This window comes from Loxodonta africana, chromosome 4 (assembly GCF_030014295.1).
Source record: "Loxodonta africana isolate mLoxAfr1 chromosome 4, mLoxAfr1.hap2, whole genome shotgun sequence".
Taxonomy (NCBI): Eukaryota; Metazoa; Chordata; class Mammalia; order Proboscidea; family Elephantidae; genus Loxodonta; species Loxodonta africana.
This window is the reverse complement of record NC_087345.1, coordinates 164,773,168-164,792,422: the sequence shown is the minus strand read 5'-3', so window position 1 is coordinate 164,792,422 and position 19,255 is coordinate 164,773,168. Positions and strand designations below refer to the sequence as shown.

General features: G+C 38.4%; 1 protein-coding gene across 1 annotated transcript in view; it reads left to right on the top strand.

The window, feature by feature from the left end:
* The window catches only part of C4H10orf67 (chromosome 4 C10orf67 homolog), a 156,044-nt gene that overhangs the window by 83,324 nt on the left and 53,465 nt on the right, over window positions 1-19,255 (top strand). The window lies entirely within an intron of this gene.

The window sequence follows — 19,255 nt, the reverse complement described above, 5'->3', positions numbered from 1 at the left end:
CCCTAGAGATACAAGAGCCTTCATACAAACAGATATATGCACACCCATGTTTATTGCAGCTCTGTTTACAATAGCAAAAAGTTGGAAGCAACCAAGGTGTCCATCAACGGATGAATGGGTAAATAAATTGTGGTATATTCACACAATGGAATACTACGCATCGATAAAGAACAGTGACGAATCTCTGAAACATTTCATAACATGGAGGAACCTGGAAGGCATTATGCTGAGCGAAATTAGTCAGAGGCAAAAGGACAAATATTGTATAAGACCACTATTATAAGATCTTGAGAAATAGTAAACCTGAGAAGAACACATACTTTTGTGGTTACGAGGGGGGGAGGGAGGGAGGGTGGGAGAGGGTTTTTTATTGATTAATCAGTAGATAAGAACTGCTTTAGGTGAAGGGAAAGACAACACTCAATACATGGAAGGTCAGCTCAATTGGACCGGACCAAAAGCAAAGAAGTTTCCGGGATAAAATGAATGCTTCAAAGGTCAGCGGAGCAAGCGCGGGGGTCTGGGGAACATGGTTTGCGGGGACTTCTAAGTCAATTGGCAAAATAATTCTATTATGAAATCATTCTGCATCCCACTTTGAAATGTGGCGTCTGGGGTCTTAAATGCTAACAAGCAGCCATCTAAGATGCAGCAATTGGTCTCAACCCACCTGGAGCAAAGGAAAATGAAGAACACCAAGCCCACATGACAACTAAGAGCCCAAGAGACAGAAAGGGCCACATGAACCAGAGACCTACATCATCCTGAGACCAGAAGAACTAGTTGGTGCCCGGCCACAATCGATGACTGCCCTGACAGGGAGCACAGCAGAGGACCCCTGAGGGAGAAGGAGATCAGTGGGATGCAGACCCCAAATTCTCATAACAAGACCAAACTTAATGGTCTGACTGAGACTGGAGGAATCCCGGCGGCCATGCTCCCCAGACCTTCAGTTGACACAGGACAGGAACCATCCCCAAAGACAACTCATCAGAAATGAAAGGGACTGGTCAGCGGGTGGGAGAGAGATGCTGATGAAGAGTGAGCTAATTATATCAGGTGGACACTTGAGATTGTGTTGGCAACTCTTGCCTGGAGAGGGGATGGGAGGATAGAGAGAGAGGGAAGCCGGCAAAATTGTCAAGAAAGGAGAGACTGAAAGGGCTGACTCAAGACGGGGAGAGTAAGTGGGAGTAGGGAGTGAGATGTATGTAAACTTATATGTGACAGACTGATTGGATTTGTAAACGTTCACTTGAAGCTTAATAAAAGTTATTATAAAAAAATAAATAAATAAAATGGACCACATAAAGATTGATATCCTAGGCATTAGTGAGCTGAAATGGACTGGTATTGGCATTTTGAATCAGACAATCATATGGTCTACTATGCTGAGAATGACAAATTGAAGAGGAATGACATCGCATTCCTTGTCAAAAAGAACATTTCAAGAACTATCCTGAAGTACAACGCTGTCTGTGATAGAATAATATCCATATGTCTACAAGGAAGACCAGTTAATAGGACTATTATTCAAATTTATGGACCAACCACTAATGCCAAAGATGAGGAAATTGAAAATTTTTACCAACTTCTGCACTCTGAAATTGATCAAATATACAATCAAGATGCGTTGATAATTGCTGGTGATTGGAATTCAAAAGTTGGAAGCAAAGAAGGATAAAACCAAAAAACCCACTGCCGTTGAGTCAATTCCAACTCATAGCAACCCTATAGGACAGAGTAGAACTGCCCCCATGGAGTTTCCAAGGAGTGCCTGGCGGATTTGAACTGTCAATCTCTTGGTTAGCAGCCGTAGCACTTAACCACTACACCACCAGGGTTTCCGCAAAGAAGGATTAAAAAAAAAATAGCTGGAAAACATTGCCTTGGTGATAGAAATGACGCCAGAGACAGCATGATAGAATTTTGCAAAACCAATGGCTTCTTCATTGAAAATACCTTTTTTCACCAACATAAACGGTGACCATACACATGGACCTCACCGGGTGAAATACACAGGAACCAAGTGAACTGCATCTATGGAAAGAGACAATGGAGAAGCTCAATATCCGTCAGAACAAGGCCAGGGGCCGACTGCAGAACAGACCATCAATTCCTCATACACAAGTTCAAGTTGAAGGTGAATAAAACTAGAGCAAGTCCACAAGAGCCAAAGTACAACCTTGAGCATATCCCACCTGAATTAAGAGACCATCTCAAGAATTGATTTGACGCATTGAACACTAATGACCAAAGACCAGATAAGTTGTGGAATGACATCAAGGACATCATACATGAAGAAAGCAAAAGGTCATTAAAAAGACAGGAAAGAGAGAAAAAAAAAATGGTTGTCAGAAGAGACTCTGAAACTTGCCCTTGAACATAGAGTAGCTAAAGTGAATGGAAGAAATGATGAAGCAAAAGAGCTGAACAGAACATTTCAAAGGGCGACTCAAGAAGACAAAGTATTATAATAAAATGTGCAAAAACCTGGAGTTAGAAAACCAAAAGGGAAGAACACACTTGGCATTTCTCAAGCTGAAAGACTGAAGAAAAAATTCAAGCCTCGAGGTACAATATGAAGTATTATAAAGGGAAAATATTGAGTAACACAGGAAGCATCAAAAGAAGATGGGAGGAATACACAGAGTCCCTGTACCAAAAAGAATTCATTGAAGTTCAAACATTTCAGGAGATAGCGTAGAATCATGAACTGATGGTACTGAAGGAAGAAGTCCAAGCTGCACTGAAGTGAATGGTGAAAAACAAGGCTCCAGGAATTGACAGAATACCAATTGAGATGTTTCAACAAACGGATGCAGGGCTGGAAGTACTCACTCATTTATGTCAAGAGATTTGAAAGGCAGCTCTCTGGCCAACCAACTGGAAGATATCCATGTCCGTGCCTGTTCCAAAGAAAGATGATCCAACAGAAAGCAGAAAGTATCAAATGATATTATTAATATCACACACAAGTAAAATTTTGCCAAAGATAATTCAAAAATGATTGCAGCAGCATGTCTACAGGGAACTCCCAGAAATTCAAGCCAGATTCAGAAGAGAATGTGGAAGGAGGGATATCACTGATGATGTCAGATGGATCTTGGCTTACAGCAGAGAATACCAGAAAGATGTTTACCTGTGTTTTATTGACTATGCAAAGGCATTCGATTGTGTAGATCATAACAAATTATGGATAACATTGTGAAGAATGGGACTTCCAGAACACATAATTGTGCTCATGTGTAACCTGTACGTAGACCAAGAGGCAGCCGTTCAAACAGAGCGAGGGAAGCTGTGTGATTTAAAATCAGGAAAAGGGCGAGTCAAAGTTGTATCCTTTCACCATACTTGTTTAACCTGTATGCTGAGCAAATATCTGAGAAACCAGACTATATGAAGGAGAATGGGGCATCAGGATTGGAGGAAGATTCGTTAACAACCTGCATTGTGCAGATGACACAACCTTGCTTCCTGAAAGTGCAGAAGACTTGAAGCACTTACGGATGAAGATCCAAGACTACAGCCTTCAATATGGATTACACCTCAACATAAAGAAAACAGAAATCCTCACAAATGGACTAATAAACATCATGATAAACAAAAAGATCGAAGTTGTCAAGGATTTCATTTTACTCAGATCCACAAGCGACTCCCACGAAAACAACAGTCAAGAAATCAGATGATGCATTGCGTTGGGCAAATCTGCTGCAAAACACCTCTTTAAAGTGTTAAAAAGCAAAGATGTCACTTTGAGGACTAAGGTGCACTTGACCCAAGCCATGGTATTTTCAATTGCCTCATGTGCATGCAAAGGCTGTACAATGAATAAGGAAGACTGAAGAACTGATACCTTTGAATTATGATGTTGGTGAAGAATATTGAATACACCATGGACTGCCAAAAGAATGAACAAATCCGTCTTGGAAGAAGTACAGCCAGAATGCTCCTTAGAAGCAAGGATGATGAGAATTGGTCTCAGGTACCTTGGGCATGTTATCAGGAGGAACCAGTCCCTGGAGAAGGGCATCGTGCTTGGTAAAGTAGAGGGTCATCGAAAAAGACGAAGACCCTCAAGGAGATGGACTGACAAAGTGGCTACAACAATGGGCTCAAACATAATAATGATTGGGAGGGTGACACAGGATTGGCAGTGTTTCATTCTGTTGTATGTAGGGTCACTACGAGTTGCAACCAACTTGATGGCACCTAATAACAACAGTATAATTTAAAGGACCTAATATATTGCTGTGGAAATCAAGGAAAAGATCAATTTGGGGTTTGTATCAATTCCTATTCTTCCTTAGGCACTCTTCATCCATCAGTGCAATTCCTAGGTCCACTTCTTTGTTTTATTATTATTGTACTTTAGATGAAGGTTTACAGAACAAACTAGTTTCTCATTAAACAGTACACATACTGTTTTACGACATTGGTTAACAGCCTCACGACGTGTCAACACTCTCCCTTCTAGGCCTTGGGTTCCCTATTACAAGCTTTCCTGTCCCTTTCTGCCTTCCAGTCTTTGCCCCTGGGCTGTTGTGCCCCTTCAGTCTTGTTTTGTTTTATGAGCCTGTCTAATCTTTGGCTGAAGGGTGGACTTCAGGAGTGACTTTAGTACTGAGGTAAAAGGGTGTCAGGGGGACATACTCTCGGGTTTCTCAGTCTCTGTCAGGCCAATAAGTCTAGTCTTTTTCTGTGAGTTAGAATTTTGTTCTACATTTTTCTCCAGCTCTGTCCAGGACCCTCTATTGTGATCCCTATCAGAGCAGTCAGTGGTGGTAGCCAGGCACCATCTAGCTGCACTGGCCTCAGTCTGATGGAGGCCGTGGGAGATGTGGTCCATTAGTCTTTTGGTGTAATGTTTACCTTATATATTTAGTTTTCTTCATTCTTCCATGCTTCTGAAGGGGTGAGAACAGTGGAGTATCCTAGATGGCCACTCGTAGGCTTTTAAGACCCCAGACGCTACTCACCAAAGTAGAATGTAGAACATTTTTTTATAAACTATGTTATGCCAATTGAGCTAGATGTTCCCTGAGACCATGGTCCCCTCAGCCCTCAGCCCTCAGCCCAGCTATTTAGTCCCTCAGGGAGTTTGGATGTGTCTATAGAGCTTCCGTGACCTTACCTTGTACAGGTTGTGCTGGTTTGCCCAGTATTGTGTACTGTCTTACCCTTCACCAAAGTTACCACTTACCTATTGCCTATTTAGTGTTTTTCCATCCCCTCAAGTAACTATCAAAAATTGTTTCTTTTTGTGTGTAAACTGTTTTCATGGATTTTTATAGTAGTGGTCTCATGTAATATTTGTCTTTTTGTGATTGAATTATTTCACTGAGCATAATGCCCTCCAGATTCTTCCATGTTATGAGATGCTTCACAGATTCATCATTGTTCTTTATCATTGCGTAATACTCCACTGTGCATATGTATCATAATTTGTTTATCCCTTTATCTGTGGATGGGCATCTAGGCTTTTTCCATCTTTTTGCTGTCGTGAACAATGCTGCAATGAACACTGGTGTGCAAATGTCTATTCGTGTAACGATTCTTATTTCTCTAGGATAAGGTTATAGTCCTAGGAGTGGAATTGTTAGATCATATGGTATTTCTATTTCTAGCTTTCTAAGGAAGTGCCATATCATTTTCCAAAATGATTGTATCATTTTGCATTCCCACCAGCAGTGCATAAGCGTTCCCATCTCCCCACAGCCTCTCCAACAGTTGTTATTTTCTGTTTTATGGGTTTGTGCCAGTAATGCTGAGGTGAGGTGGTATCTCATTGTGGTTTTTGATTTGCATTTCTCTAGTGGCTACTGATCATGAGCATTTCCTCATGTGTCCTTTGGCCACTTGAATGTCTTCTTTGGTGAAGTGTCTGTTCATTTCATTTGCCCCTTTTTTAATGGGATTGTTTGTCTTTTTGTTGTAGAGGTGTTAGAAGATTTTCCTGTAGATTTTACAGATCAGACCTTTGATTTGTAATAGCCAAATTTTTTCCCCAGTCTGTGGGTTCTCTTTTTACTCTTTTGGTGAAGTCTTTTGATCAGCATAAGTGTTTAATTTTTAGAAGATCCCCGTTATCTAGCTTATCTTCTGGAGTTTGTGTGTTGTTGGTTATGGTTTGTATCCTACTAATGCCTCTAGCATTGACCCTATTTTTATTTCTATGAGCTTTATAGTTTTTGGCCTTATATTTAGGTCTTTGATCCATTTTGAATCAGTTTTTGTGTATGGTGTGAGGTATGGGTCCTGTTTTCATTTTTCTGCCGATGAACATCCAGTTTTGCCAGCACCATTTGTTAAAAAAGGCTGTCTTTTCCCCATTTGATGGACTTTGGGCTCTTGCTGAAGATCTGGTGACCTTAGGTGGGTGGATTTACATCTGGGTTCTCAATCCTGTTCCATTGGTCAATGTATCTGTCATTGTACCAGTATCAGGTTGTTTTGATTACCATAGCTGTATAGTAGTTTGTGAGCTCAGGTAGTGCAAGTCCTACTTTATTCTTCCTTTAATAGTGCTTTACTTATGTGGGGCTTTTTCATATCCCATATAAAGTTAATGATTAGTTTTTAAAGAATGTTTTTGTATTTGGATTGGTATTGCATTGTATTTGTAAATTGCTTTGGGTAGAATTGTCATTTTCACAATGTTGAGTCTACCTATCCATGAGCATGGTATGTTTTTCCATTTATGTAGATCTCTTTTGGTTTCTTGCAGTAGTATTTTGTAGTTTTCTTTGTATAGGTCTTTTACATCTCTGGTTAGATTTATTCCTAAGTGTTTTATTTTTTAGGGGCTATTTTTTTTTATTATTATTGTAAATGGTATTGTTTTCCTGAATTGTTTTTTTCATCATTCTCCTTATTGGCGTATAGGAATCCAACTGATTTTTGTAGGTTTAATTTGTATCTTGCCTCTCTGCTGAATCTTTCTATTAGTTCCAGTAGTTTTCTCGTTGAGTCTTTTGGGTTTTCTATGTAAAGTATCATATCACCTGCAAATAAGGACAGTTTAACTTCTTCATCACCGGTTTGAATGCCCTTTATTTCTTTTTGTTGCCTTGTTGCTCTAGCTAGAACTTCCAGCATTAAGTAGGAGTGTTGATAAAGGGCATCCTTGTCTTGTTCCTGTTCTCAAGGGGAATGTTTTCAGCCTTTCTCCATTAAGAATGATGTTGGCTGTTGGTTTTGTATAGATGCCCTTTATTATGTTTAGAAATTTCCCATCTATACCTATTTTATTGAGAGTTTTTATCAGGAATGGGTGTTGGACTTTGTCAAATGCCTTTTCTGCATCAATTGAGATGATGATGTGATTCTTTTCTTTCCTTTTATTTATGTGGTGGATTATGTTGATTGATTTTCTGATGTTCAACCATCCTTGCATACCTGGTATGAATCCTACTTGGTCGTGGTATATTATTTTTTTGATATGATGCCGAATTCTATTGGCTAGAATTTTGTTGACAATTTTTGCATCTATATTCATGAGAGATATTGGTCTGTAATTTTCTTTTTTGTGTGGTGTCTTTGCCTGGTTTTGGCATCAGGGTTATGCTGGCTTCATAGAATAAACTCAGAAGTATCGCTTCCTTTTCTATATTTTGAAATAATTTGAGTGGTACTGGTGTAAGTTCTTCTCTGAATGTTTGGTAGAATTCTCCACTGAAGCCATCTGGGCCTGGGCTTTTTTTGTTGTTGTTAGGAGTTTTTTTTTTTTTTTTTTTTTTACCTTTTCAATCTCTTGTCTTGTTATGGGTCTGTTCAGGTTTTCAACATCATTGTGTATCAGTCTGGGTAAGTAGTGTGTTTCTAGAAATTTGTCCATTTCCTCTAGGTTTTCAAGTTTGTTGGAGTATAGTTTTTCATAAAGCTCTGTTATGATCCTTTTTATTTCAGTTGGGTCTGTTGTAATGTCCCCCATTTCATTTCTTATTTAGGTTATTTGTGTCCTCTTCTGTGTTTCTTTTGTCAATTTGGCCAGTGGTTTGTCGATTTTGTTGGTCCTTACAAATAACCAACTTTTGGTTTTGTTGATTCTTTCTTTGGTTTTTCAATTCTCTAGTTCATTTATTTCTGCTCTGATCTTTATTATTTCTTTTCTTCTGGTGGCTGTGGGCTTTTTTTGCTGTTCTCTTTCTATTTTCTTGAGTTGTATAGCTAATTGTTTTGATCTTCTCACTTTCTTCATTTTTACGTGTGCATCTATTGCTATAAATTGAGCTAGGTCCACTTCTTAAGACAGTCTTGACCACATATGATAACAGCTTGAAGGTAACAGAGGAAGTGTCACCCTTGACATCGGAGCCATTGAACAGATGCAGCCAGCTGACCCCTTACTTCATCGTGTTGCTCAGTTCCGTTTGGCTGCCCTTCAGCTATGGGTTCCTCTCAAGTTCCCACTGGGAGCTGAGGCCAGTCCTGGGTCAGGTCATTTGGCCAGGGTCCTGATGTTGGGAGGCTGGATACGCCACCCATACTGTCAAACTGAGACTTGGGTCTTTCTACCAGAAGACGGAGGATTTGACTTGCTGTCACTCATCCTACCTGCCATTATTGCATATGCCTGTAGCTAAAAAGCTGTTGCAATCTGTAGGAACCTTTGGAAATCTCCCACCAAATAGCTTAAAAAATCTGGTTGCTGAGGAGTTGATTCTGACTCATAGTGACCCTATAGCTTAGCCTTCGGCAATAAAGACAACATTTCTTAAGAGCTCTCTAGTCTCCACTGTGAAACTCACATCTGTCTGTCCATGCATCTGGCTCCAAATACCTTTCAAGAATCATTTCCAATGCTTTTGTTAAAGGTGCTGTACTTTGGAATTATTAACATTCTATATTCAAAATTGAAGGTTTAATATAGATGTTTTGACATAACAAAAACTGATATAATTTGTCACCAGCAGATCTTCACTTATTAGCACTTCTGGAACATTTATTCTTTTGTGTGGATTTAAGTTGCATATTCCCTTTGCCTGGCAATGGATTCTCCCAACTTCATTTTATCTGGAAAAAAAAAATTATTTTGCCTTCATTTTTGATAGATGTTTTTCTAGGTACAGAATTTGGGGTTGACAGTTTTATTTTAGTACTTGGAAGATGTCATTCCATGGTCTTTCTGACAAGAATTATGCTATAAATTTTATCTTTGTCTCTGTGTTTATAACGCATCTTTTATTTCTGACTGCCTTCAGCATTTTCTGTTTATATTTGCTTTTCAGCAGTTGGACTATAACGTATTATAGTGTTCGTTGCATTCTTTTTTTTTCAGTTTCTCCTACTTGAGGTTATCTGAGGTTCCCGAATTAGTGGTTTGATGTCCTGCATTAATTCTTGATTATTGTCTTCAATTATTTTTCTTTTGCCCTATTTTCTCTCCCTTCTCCTTCTGAGATTCAAATTATACCTATGATAGACTATTTGATATTATCTCACAACTCTTGGATGCTCTGTTCATTATGTTTTAAACTTTTTTTTTTTTTACACTTTATATTTCAGTTTGGGGAATTTCTATTGACATATTTCAAATTTACTAATTGTTTACCTCAGCTGTGTTGAATTTACTGATGAGTGAGCCCATCAAAAGAATTCTTTATCCTTGATATCATTTTTTATTCTAGCATTTCATTTTCACTCTTTTTTATATTTTCCATGTATCTGCTGAAATTCCCCGTCTGTTTTTCATCATGCATGTTGTTCATCTTTCCTCCTACAGTCTTTAACACTTTCTAGTTATTTTAAAGTCCATGTATGATAGTTTCAACATCTGGGTCATCTCTGACCCTTTTTCTGTTGACTGCTTTGTCTCCTGACAATTTCTTGTTTTTTCCCTTGCCTTTTTATGTGTCTCATAACTTTTGATTGAATGTTGGACTTCATGTGTAGAACAGTAGAGACTGAAGTAAACAGTATTCACACCTGAATGGACATGTTTCCTCTTATATCAGGCTGTTTGGTGTGAGTGGTTGAGCCAGTATAGTCGGGAGTTTAGTTGAATTGAACTTGGTTGTTGTTATGATTCTCTTTAGTAGACCATAGCCTTCATAGTCCTTTAACAATGTGTACGTGCTTGGAGTGAGGGCTGGGGTAACAACATTTGTTAGAAATAGCTTTTCTCAATGTTGATGCTTCACCCTCAGTTTTCAGCAAAGTCTGTGTACCTGTGCTATAGAGGAAGTCTCTCTCCATGCTCATACCCCACCCTCAATGGTAGATTGCTATTGCTTCGTATTCTATCAGTGCAGGCAGAGAGGGTGCTCTGTTTTCCTGGCCTGACCTCAGTCTTTAGGAGGCCCTGTGTGCCTGGGTCTCAGGACTAGGGCTTTTTAACATTCCTATCCCTCCTACCTGTGGCAAACTACCTCTACTTTGTATTTGAATTTGGCAAGAGGCTTTGCTGACTCTCTTCAAGAAATGAAAGCTTTTCCTTCATAGGAAAGAAAGACCTCAGGAAAGCAGGTGGGACTTGGTGACTAATAGTTCTCCATAGCATCTTTGAGTCTTATTGGCCAGAGAGTTTGCTACTCTTTTCCCAGGGGCTTAAGACTTTTTCTTCCTAGGAAAGGACCTACGTTTGATGACCTCCTCCAGCCTGTACTGTCAACAGACTCTCTTCTTTCTCCTGATATGCCCTCAGTTTTTCTCATGAGCATCTGGAGGGGTCTCTGGGAAAAAGCATATGACTGAGTGCAAACTCCCCTTTGAACATGTGGTTCCAGCTATTTCAGACTGCCTTGCTAGCCCATACGTGGCCTTTGGCAATCCTTTTTATTTTAGTTGATTCTTCTTAGCTGCTTATGTTGTGACTGGCATGGTGCTTCTTCCTCCATGCCTTGCCATAAAGGAGACAGTTTGCGTGTCCCATATCTCCTGGGAGGGGCTAATTCCTCTTTGGGTGTCAGTTCTCGGATGGGCTCAAGAACTGTTGCAATTTTGTAGCTTATTTGGATTTTTTAGGGCAGGACTGGTATTCTTTGCATCCTAAGTGGGAGCAGGAAGTCTGGAACATTTTTTCTAAAACTGATACATACTTATTATACAAAATTTGCTCAGTAAAGAAATGTCAAAAGAAGAAAGTTTTTTTTTTTTAATCCTACTACCCAGACATAACCACTTAAAACATCTTGTGACCATCCTTTCAGACAAATCTTGATGCAGATATGCATACTCAGCAAGATGTGGGGAATGCCATACCATGTCACTGAATACAGATAATCCATTATGTGCACAATTTCCTTAACTAATCCCTATCAATTTACTAGTGCCTTCCTGAGATAATGTTTCTATTTTTTTTAATCATAAATGACTTCATCATCTTTAATAGAGAACACGCCCATCATGTAAGGGTTTTGATTAAAATTTTTTTAGATTGGAAAGTTTAATAAATCATGTGCTAACCTTAAGACTGGCAGTTCAAACTCACTCGGTGGCACCGTGGGAGAAAAGCCTGCTGATCAGCTTCCATAAAGATTACCGCCAAGAAAACCCCATGGAGTAGTTCTGCTCTCTAACATTAGGGTCCCCATGAGTAAGAGTTGACTCGACAGCAATAGGTTTGGTTTTTGGTTTATGCTGCTTCTATATACCTGACTTCCTGCAGCGAACAAAAGGATGGCCTGGAGTCAAGTGAAGAGGCCAAGCCCACATAGGTGTTTGTGGCCAAAGGCCCTTTGAGAAGACATACTTGAGATTTTTATATAGCCTGGATCACCCTGGATTCTGTAGGGCTTCACAGTCCCTTAGAAGACATGATATGGGTACATCAAATGAGGAAAGTTTTGTTATATTTTTTAAAGACTTCCATAGCTTAACTATTTGTTAGAAAAAAATTCACTAGTAATATATGTATGTAAATGTTTGGCCTACACAATGATTAACGCTTGATTCCACATGGCTTCATGTCTTGTTTTCAGTGTTTTTATTTCTCAAATTTCTTCTCTCCAAATTGTGAGCACAGACAGCTGTTTCTCCTCTTCTCATGTCCTTTTTCACTCCTACAACCCCACACCACCACTGGCATATTACTGGTGTTCAAAAATAGTTGTTTGCTTGGAAGGTAAAAAAGAAAAAAGTGTTAATATGAAAGTCAAGTTTACTGAAATTTTAGAGAAAGAAAATAATGTTTCTTTCTGAAGAGTTAGAAAGATTGTTGTGACAGTAATATATTTACAGGTTAAAGGAGAAAAAGACAAGGAGGCAAAAATACCTTCCAGAAAGAATGACCAAAGTTTCAACAAGAGGGATGTTTGTAGAAATAAAGAGAAAAAGAAGAGTATAATGATTCTTTCATTGACAAGAAAGAAAAGAAAGGAAAGGATATGATTTGGAATATAGTCAATCTTTTGGCAGTTAATAAACATAATTGTGCTGCTTCAGTTATGACAAACCGTGGCTGTTGGTTCCTAATTTTAAAGATTATATATGTTAAATGTTGATTTTTTTAACATGTCTTAAGTGCTTAAAAAATGGGAAGCAAACTTACGAATCACAACTTCTGCTGTAAATGAACCTTATTTCTTAATTTTATGAATTTTAGTTATAAGTAAATATACAATTTTTTAAATGACAAATGCTTATAATAAATTATTTCTAATCCCATTTTTTGGTTACCTTCACAATCATTTAATTTAAATTTTCCTATACAGGGTGATAACTACATCTATATTAATGTTACCATTTATTTTTACCCCTGTCTATTGTTCAGCAGTCTGCTGTTTGCACCTGTCGGTGAACTGGCCACATAAAGATCAGCATGTGTATTCCAGCAAAAGTGGAATGTCAGCAGCTGACAAAACAAAATGATGGTCTAATGTGGACAGAGATTCAATATAGCATACTGTAGCAAAGTTGAAAGTTCAATTCAAACCTGCGAGCAAACACTGTAGTCTGCATAGGTGCTTTTTTTTTTTTTTTTTTTTTTAATGAAAAGAGAAGCTATCTTCATCTTTGTAAGATATTGTCTTTAGGAGAGATTAAATAATTATTTGCTTTACAAGAGATATGCTTTAGCACAGCCTTATCTCTAGTTATTACATAGTTGATCATTACATGAGATTCAGGAAAAGGGAGCCTTAACAATTGGAACTAGTTGTTACTGTCTATGAATTTAAACAGAGTCATTTTATAAATTTTAAATAACTGGTGTATCTTTGGATATAATGAAATAAATACAAATGTCATTCTACATTGCAACTTATTTTGTTTTACCAGTTTGATTACCTAACTTACTATGGATTAATATTTTAAATTTGGGTTAATTTTTTCCCTTTAGCACGCTAAGCAAATGCCTTCCAAGGTTGATCTCTTACCCCTCAATGGCTTCCTTGGTCCATTGTTAACCACATGGTAATGAACTCACTCTGTACTTGTTATGCCCTGAATAGAGAGGTGGTTCAAGTGGACTGTGCCTTTTTTTTGAGAACAAGTGGAAGGACCCCAAAAAGTGTGTGCCTGATGTCACTTTGGTGACCCCCACTCTTCTGAAGCCCAGGAAGGCTGATGATAACAAAGACTTTTTGTTGTTGCTGTGAAATTGTATTGTTGTATGGATTGAATTGGGTCCCACAGAATTATGTATTGTAAATCCTATCCTCTATGCCTGTTGTTATAATCCCACATAATCTTTGTTAAGTTAATGAAGCAGGATTAGTGTAGGGTGTGTCTCAAGTCAATCTCTTTTGAGATATAAAAGAGGTTAAACACGCATGTGAGAAGCAGAGATGGAGGAAAAGAGATGTCAAGCCATATGAAGATTGCCTAGGAGCAGAAGCTCAGAAGAGACACAGATCTTGTTCCAGGGCCAAATGAGAGAGAAAGCCTTCTCCTAGTTCGGGAACCCTGAATTCGGACTTCTAGCCTCCTAAACTGTAAGAAAATAGATTTCTGTTTCTTAAAGCCATCCACTTGTGGTATTTCTGTTACAGCAGCACTAGACAACTAAGACAGCTTTCTTTTTGACTGACTCCCTGTCACATAGACTTTGGAAAGACTGAATCCCTGTGCTTGTGGTGGTAGGTGATAGTTTTTTCGAAGAAGTTTGAAATATGTGTAGACAACTAAGGAAACAGTTATTTGTGTTGTTCCAGGACCACCAAAGGACTCCCCAGGATGGTAGGTACTGATGGAGTAGGAGTTAGAGCTTAGAGAGGTGAGATAGGAGCAAGGGGTTAGGGCCACAGCCAGGATTAAGTCAGTCCTGAGGAGCCTTTTATCAGCCGGGGGTAAATTAGAGCTATAGGTCAGACTGTAGGAAACAGTTAATGCAGGGATCAGGTAAGAATTAAAAAATAGTTTTATTAAAAAAGTTTTTGATGATATTCAATCTTTTATTCATTAGCAAGAACAGGATGCTATGAAAAAGGAATAGTCTGAGGATAAGAACAATTGCTTGAAAGTAACAAAATTTCAATGTGATCAGAGCTATAGGGCTCAGGGTTCCATTCTTAGCCTTCTGCTTTTCTGTTTCATTGGATTTCATGAATGGCCATACCCAATTCTTTAGTTTCAACTAACCTACTGGTGGCTCCCAAATTATATCTCTAGGGTAGACTGCTATCTCAAATTCCAGGCCCTTGTCCCAGTCGCCTATTGTATGTCTCCATTTGATGGTGCCAAACACAAAGTGTCTGAATCAGAATTTACCAAATTCTTCCTCATTAAAAAACAGAACATGCACACACACACACACATGCACGCACACACACATGCACGCACACACACACAGGCACAGACACGCACACAAAAAAAACTAGCATATGAAAAATAGTCCATATTCTTATTTCTTTCCTTATCAGAGGATGGTTCCACCCTCCATCTAGTTGCCCAAATGAGAAATTCCAGACACCTCTCTTTTCTTTCACAAAGTACCCTAAATTCTATCTCTTTCATAATTCTTTACACATCTGTGTTCTTTACTTCAGTCCTGCTCTGTTCCCTATCGTATTTCAGTGCTTATAACAATTCCTGGCACATAGTAGGAATTTGGTAAATATTTAATGAGTGAAAGAACAAAACAAAGAGAACAAACAAAGCACCTGGCCCTGTAGGAAACAGTTAATGCAGGGATCAGGTAAGAATTAAAAAATATTTTTATTAATAAAAATTTTGATGATATTCAATCTTTTATTCATTAGCAAGAACAGGGTGCTATGAAAAAGGAATAGTCTGAGGATAAGAACAATTGCTTGAAAGTAACAAAATTTAAAAAAAAAGAAGCAGTGGACAGGCTGAATAATAAAATAGATGCATCTGAAGATCTAATTAATAATCTGGAAGATAAAGTCAAGAAAATCTCCTAGAACAGTGCAAAATGGTAGACAGCATGAGAGAAAAGTTAAGATATGGAGACTATGTCCGGGAAGTTTAATGTCTTTCTGACAGGAGTTTCTGAAGGCAAAATAGATACAGTGGAGGGAAGACAGTAATCAAAGAAACAGAAGGAAATTTCCACAAGCTAAATAAAAAATTAACCTTCTGGTGGAAAGGCACACCCAAGTGCCAAGCAGGGTAAATAAGAAAAGCAGGACATCTACTGTATCTCATCAAACCTGGTATGCCACTGGGTGTAAAACACACCATTGTTTTATATACCGCTAGCAAGGAACAGCTCCTGTCTATTAACTGTGATCTCCACGCCAATCGTAAAACACCCCAATTTCAAATCTGCTAAAATGCTGAGGGTCTAGGGAATGCGTGGCTTAGAACTGATGAAACCATAGATACATCCTGGTGAAATTTCAGCTCTCCAAGAATTACAAAGAGAGAAATACAGTTTATCTGCAATGAAAAATGGACTTACGTTAATCTTCCCATCAGCAACAATGGTTGCTGTACAAAATTAAAATGATGCCTTCAAAAAGAAAAATTAAAAGGTTTGAACCTGAGTCCTATATCCAGCTAAATCATCAATTTAGTATATAAGCAAAATAAAAAACTACATAAAAAACTCAAAAAGTTTACCCTGTATAAAAAAATTACATAAGAAATACTCTAACCAAAGGCAAAAGGAATCCAACTGTAGAATGACATGGACACAAGAAAAAGGGAAAGCAGCTATGACTCAGAAGAAGTGAAGGACGCTGGAAAAAATGTTAAGTCAATGCATTAAACATTTAACACTTGGAAGAGCCTCATTTAATAGCAAAGTTTTATTAATAAGCTTACATTTCCTTATCTATGGATCCAATTACACTACTTGACTCTATAATAAATAATACTTACATAAACATAGTGTACATGTAAATTTATTAGAGTTCAGCTTTTAGAATCAATCTATAGATACAATATAGAGAACTTATAGTTATAGAACCATGTTATATACATCAACAATATAAAAGAATAACATTTTTTCCTTCCAAAAAAGAAAAACATTCAAAAAGAAAGAAAGAAAACATTCCTTCCAAATATTGGGAAGTTGAAGGGGTGAAGAACGTTGGGAAGACAAAAAAAAAAAAAGTAAATAAAATAAAATTCCCACCTTTCACAACAGGGAGTTAATAAGTCAAGGTAGAAGTTTACATATACTTAAGTCATAATAAAGGCAACCATCATAGGAACTAAGCATACAAACAGAAAATGTGAGCTGTGGAGAGAACAGAGGTGGAAGGTAAAATAAATGCTCTAAATTCTTCCCCTTTATTTGTGGGGAACGAAATCAATAAAGACTATTATTAATTTATAATGATAACCAGGAGAAAAACTAAAAAAGGACAGTACTCTTGCATCTGGGAAGCGAGAGTTTTATGTCCTTGTATACTATTCGAGGAAGGCCCAGAAGAAGGCCCAGAGTGATGCAAATGGTTAAGCACTCAACTGCTAGCCGAAAGTTTGGTAGTTTGAACCCACCCAGAAGCACCTCAGAAGACAGGCCTGGTGATCTGCTTCTGAAAGGTCACGGCCTTGAAAACACTATAGAGCAGTTCTACTCTGCACACATGGTGTCGCCATGAGTCAGAATCAACTTGATGGCAACTAATAACAACATACTATTTAACGTTTTTTTTTTTTAAAGAGTCATGCGGTAATTTATATGTATCTATTTAGAAATCATGGCATCCCATGTGTATAGAGTAGAGCTGTACTCCGTAGGGTTTTCAAGGCAGATCACTAGGCCTTTCTCTTGAAGTGCCTCTAGGAGGGTTCAAGCCACCAACGTTCTGGTTAAGAGCTGGGAGCGTAACCATTTGCCCAGGGACTCCTGAGGTTTTGTTTGTTTGTTTTTATCTATCATTAAAAATCTAATGTAATACGAATGAAAAAGTGAATGGGTCAATAAAAGGAAATAAATGATAATATATCTGAAGTGCCTGGCACACAGCACCAAAAAAGGCACTCAATAATTTGCAGCTTTATGATTGTTAGTAAAATGTTTTGTTATTTTTATAAGTGGCAGCTGACAGCATCTGGGTTCTCTCTGCTCCATAAGGTAGAATTAAAGTTGGCTCAAAACCATATTCTCTGCTTCGAGGCTAAAGTGTCTCCCACGCTCACTGGCAGATGCTCACTGGCACTTACCTCTGGAGTTGTCGCTGCCTCTGAACTCCTTCCCCTGAATTCAGTCAGTCTTTCTGAGTCTCATCGTGCTCTGCTTGCTATCCCAGTTTGCATTTTGCTGAATCAGACACTGAATTTTGATTCTGCAAGTTTTGCTGAAACTGCCTATTCAAGGTATACCTTTGTTAAGTTTAAGGAGGTTTGAAGAAGGTAAGCAAGAGGGAGAATTTACGTTACCAAAATGCCACTTCACACTGAGTATTGGGCTTCACCCTTCATGGTTCACCCATGGCCTCACCACACATGTAGCACTTCCAGCCTTGTGGTTTTATGCCAGTCATCCCTTCCTTCTCTCTCTCTCACTCCTGATTGCTCTGGGAGCTCTAGGCTCCTTTTACTTTATTCTGCAGAACGATTCAGCTCTCTCTAACCCATACTCCCAGACTTGGCTCCAGATCCTCCTTGAAAGAGCCAACCCCACCAAGGTAGGCAAAAGGTCAAAGGGTGTTTAGATTAATGGCAGCAGCTCGGAGGATGTTGTTGTTATTAGGTGCCATAGAGTCGATTCTGAATTATGGCGAGCCCATGTGTGCAGAGTAGAACTGCTCCACGGGGTTTCCAAGTCTGTGACCTTTCAGAAGTGGAGCACCGATACTATCTTCTGAGGCGCCTCTGGGTGGATTTGGACCACCAACCTTTCAGCTAGTAGTTGAGTGCTTAACTATTTGTGCCAGCTGGGGACTCCTTTGGAAAAGGTAGTGGTGGTAATAAGTAGCAACATTTGCTGCCCATTATATAGGAATGGCTAATCAAGAAAATTTTTATATTCAGTGTATTTCCCCACTTCTGAAAAAAAAAAAATTTTTTTTTAAATAAACTGCTTTTCCTGCTACCAGAGAGGAATAGTAGTGAAATTTTACCCTAATTATCATCTTAAAGCATTTTTAAGCTTGTGACTTCATTAGATAATAACTGCCCACTTCATAGAAAATGTATAAGGGTGAAATTTGACCAACAACTACAGAGTAATGCAATTAAGAAAACAGTAGTAGAAAACTGGTTTTAATGGGTTATGAAGGTCCGATTACAAATTCAATGTATAAACACTGCACTTTATAAATAAAATAGGGAAGACCCCTGTGGGCCTATGGTTGGCATGTTTCAGGTCTTGGCTGCCTTTCTGTAAGTTGTAGAAAAGCCACATCTTTATGCATTGATTTGAAATGTTTTATTTACCTTGGCTTATTTTCTTGCCAGCATAAACGATCTCCACCTATTTCAATTCCTCAAGAAAAGAAGGCAAAAGTACCAGAGCATAAGGTATAATGACTAGTATGACTATTATTTTTAACCTAGTTACTGTTTATATTGATGCTGGCTATTCTTAGACGCAGCAATGACTTTGGAAGCTACACTAAAAATCAGCTTTATGGAGAGACAGAAAACCTGACTGCCTCTTCAGTATGAGTCTGGGGTTGTGTCCCTGCCACACCCAAAGAAATCTTTCTCCTCCACAATATCCTACAATTCCACTGTTAGAGAGTTATTCCTTGTGCTAAAAAAACTCATCCTCTTGTAAAATGTAAACGATACTGAGAAATGACAAAAAGCTGTAGTGTAAAGGAGTTGGTTAAATCCTTTCCTGAGAACAGTTTTGAGAAGAAGAGGAAATAGAGTGACTAGTGGCAGTCACTACCTACGATGAAGAGATGGAGAGGCCACAATAAGGGAGAGAAAATAAGATTTAGAAAAAGCC